This window comes from Trachemys scripta, chromosome 6 (genome assembly GCF_013100865.1).
Source record: "Trachemys scripta elegans isolate TJP31775 chromosome 6, CAS_Tse_1.0, whole genome shotgun sequence".
NCBI classification, from domain to species: domain Eukaryota; kingdom Metazoa; phylum Chordata; order Testudines; family Emydidae; genus Trachemys; species Trachemys scripta.
The window spans coordinates 23862962-23867058 of NC_048303.1; positions in this window are offsets into that span (position 1 = coordinate 23862962).

Consider the following 4097-nt stretch of genomic DNA (forward strand, 5'->3'; position numbering starts at 1 on the left):
TAAACAATGTCTGAGGAAGATATGGAAGATTTAGCACTTGAGGTGGGCAAATAAAAACTATGTACCTATTTTTAATTAACTTAATTGCCCTAAGTACTGCAGACATCACTCAGTTCTGCAATTCTGTACTCACTGAATTGTTTTTTGCCCTTCAAGTGGTTAATGATGCTTAGATCCTAAATGTTTTTATGGGCTGTGCATTATTACCCCTTCCCCTAATCATGAAGCCAAGGAAAATCTAAGAGGCGTTGTTTATACAAAATGCAACAACTGTGATTTCTCTTCCAATTAAATGAACAACGATGCAGCAGAGTAGGTGTGAGGCCGTGATAACATCGTCTCCCTTCAGTTACTGTTCTGGAAAGAGTTATCTGACACTGTCATTTTGTTCAATTGTATTAGCTCATAGTACATAATAACATCCTAGTCAGTGATAAATATAAAACAAAGCCTGTTACTGAAGTGCATGCAGGGACCTATATGTACTTTGTCCAGTATGTATTACCAGTATCTCTGAAACCAGACTAAAGTATTCCCAAGAAATTCTTAATATATTAACATAATAGATTCCAAGTTTCCTGAAATGAGCCTGTCTTTTCTTTATACACACTTGCCAATGGTCAGAATCAGGAGGTGTTTTCTGAATACACGGTATTCAGTGCAGGGCGGGCCAGCGGTGGGCGGGCAAGCAGCAGACAGCTCCCCCCCCCACCCCGAGCACAGGGCGGGATGCAGCTCCCCCAGACCTCCCCAAGCACAGGGTGGGCAGCTCCAGCGCCTCCAGCCCTCCAGACCACAGCATGCTTTCCTGAGAGGAGCAGCCTGCCTGGGCTGGGGCCAAAGGGGAAGGGCAAGCAGGAGGGGGCTTCAGGGAGGAGCATAGGCGGGGCCACGCTGGGCTGTTTGGGGAGGCACAGCCTTCCCCAGCCTATGTGACACACTGCCCATGATCCCAAGCCATGAAGTTACATTGAGCAGCCTGTCCTGCAAGGCTTATATGCCCAGTTCCTGGCTTGTGGATTAGTTGGAGCCTAGCACAAGAATTGACTCATCAATGTATGTGACTTAATCAGGACCTAGTTCAGGGATGACTTATCACCTCACAGTACCAAGCCTATTAATGCTGTGTGTCAACCAATCCAATATTAACTAATGCAAAAAAAGTAAGTTCTCTATCAACCAAATGAACCCCCAAAACCAAACTCTCTCAGACATCCCCGTAGTAAAACCCAGAGCAAGCTAAAATAGCGAGAGCAAGCTAAAATAGTTAATTTATGTGGTTTATTTCCTTAAAAGTGATTTAACCTAGCTAAATATATTATGCCTTTTTATCTATTTCCAAAACTCACCATTGCTATTTTTTTCCTTCTATATAAAAAGCTATTGGCCCTCCTGGTGTTGGTAGTAAGTAGTAGTGATTGTGTGTTTATTAAGCATTGTTTAAAATCCTTTGCACTTCTCCATAGCCTTTCATTCAAAGATTTCAAAGGGCTTTATCTCACCCAACATGCAGCAAGGTAGGTAAACATTTTGATCCCCATTTTAACAATAAGCAAATGAGATGTTAAGTGACAGCAAGTCAGTGGCAAGGCCAAGAATAGAACTTAGGAATCTTGGCTTCTAATACTTTGTTCTGAACAGCTGTACAATTCATTTTTTATGTAGTTCTCTTATGCTTTCTATAGCCTTCAAGAATGGATTCTGGATTCTGGCCAGTGAGACCAGCCACGCAGGAGCAACACTGGCTCCAATACCTCCTAGGGTGGCTCATCTCTTCACTAGTAAGAGTGGGAAAAGTATACTGAACTGCCTTGTGCAATTTGAAAATCAACTAACTCCAGCCTCTTTAGTAATCAGCTGTTGACCCCTGCTAAGGCCAAACAGAACTACAGCATTGCCCTAATCATGCTTCCACATCCATGGGAAGGCAGAGGTGAGGCTGATGAAGGTCAATGATTCATCTTTGTAACATCTAAGGGCTACATCGTACCCTGAACACTGCACTCCAGATCTTGGGAAAGTGCATGATCTCTGTTGAGTGTACAGCTGCCAACAGTCTCTGTGCCAAGCAGTTTATGTGAGCTACGTTCCACCATGCTGTAACCAGCATAGCTCTCACTTTCTGCATGGCTAATGTCCTGTGCTGTCAGATCTCTGGGAAGTTTACAAGGAATTTCATTTCAGATGTACAGTATCTTTGAATACTATGCATTTAAAATGCAGATCTCTGACTGCTGCAACCCTACTTACAACTAATTTCACTTGTGTTCCTAGAGGCTGTACTGCTATATATTCACTAGAGACACACATTATGTCATTGTTGTTTGTGAAATGAAACCTAGACACCCGTATGTTGTGTCTGAAGAGAATGCGTGTGTATTGTTTTGGTTAGGTCTTTTAAACTGATCTGTGCACTTTTCAAACAGTAGGACCCTCCTTCATCTTGTGGTTTCCACCAGTGCACAAAGCCTTATGTAAAATCCTTTAATTGTCCTATTATTATTATTTTATTGTATTAATTATGTTTATTATGGTAGTGCCTAAGGACCAACCAAGCATGGGGCCCCATTGTGCTATGCACTGTCCAAACAGAGAACAGTAGATGATTACTGCCCCAAAGAGTTTATAATTTAAATAGACAAGATAGTCACAGGGTGGGGGGAAAGGTCTAACACACAAGCAGAGTGAACAATGTAATGGCAGCAAATGTCATGTTAGTGCCACAATTTTAGGGGGAGGGTGTTTACTTAGGAGGGGATAAACTAAATAGAAAGAAAATGGAAGGGAGAGAAGACACTGAAGGGAAGGGGAGTGAGGGAGACAGGGCAGGTGGAGAGTGAAGGTGAGGCGAAGAGACAGAGGGAGGAAGAGTTGTGCAAACAGCCAGTCATCGCAGGGCATAGAAAGTCCAGTCAAAACTGTAGAAAGTTCTGTTTCCAAAGGGAATGAGGGTTGCCATAAACAATGCTCAAAACAACACTGGTCAAAAAAAACAGCCCCCCAAAAGCGGGGAGGATGGGGGGAGGATTTGCATCCGTACGTCATAATGCTGGCTGAGATTTGAGACAAAATATCATTGTGCTGGGTGCGGGACATAGTCAAAGAAAAAAAAATGCGGCCACAGAGAAAAGCAGAAAAAAACCCCAGGCTACAACAGTATGAAAAATCCCACCCAACTTCAAAACAAAAAAATAAAAACAAATCCCAAGCCTAAAGTCACTTACTTACCGCTAGTTTGGCAACCTGCTCTCTGCAGTTTTCTCTCACGGCCACATATCGGTGAGGGGTGGAGAGGGAGGCACCAGCTAGTCTTAGTGCCCCAAGTGTAAGGTGATCTTCTCTGTACAGTTCTATATCCAGGTAGTATTGGGCAGGGGACAAAGGTGGTCTGAGATTGGCCCCATTTTACCCTTTCCTCCCAGAGCAGCAGTCCCTGCCTTGGCTGCGTCTGTTTACAGATGATGTTTGGAGCTGCAGCATTTAATGTGACCTAGGCAAACTGCTGTGAAAATTTACCAGCCCAGACACCAAATCTATCCCCACCCTTTATTTTTTCTCTGATGACTAAAGATCATGAAAAATCTTAATATTGTATTTTCCCATCAAGAAAAAAAAATTACTTGGACATGGTGAATGGAGTCTTGCAATGCTGATTTAGTAGCACATCAGTAAAGCAAAAGACAAGTCACATATTAGCTGTAGCAGATTGCATAGATGGACCATGCCACAGGCTAGGATTGGCTAGGAACTGTTGGAGTAACATGTTACAGCAAAAAAAGTGTGTGATATACATTTCCATTTCCTGCTGTGTGAGCCATAGGCCACAAAATGTTAAAGTCTTTACACTCGCTTTTTGAAGTTATGGTGAGATTAGTTTACCTCAATATGTTTGACTAATGTGTATTTGGCATCCCCTACCAATGTCTGATCCACGGTGCAGAATGGGTACAATGGATGAGGAGATCTCCACATAGAAATTTGCCTTCATTTGGGATTTCCTGTCTGGATTGTAAAAAGGGCAAGATCATAGCTCTCTGAAAAGGATGGTTTTGCAAGAAGTATAAACAGCATCCATACAACAATAGAAATGAGTTTTA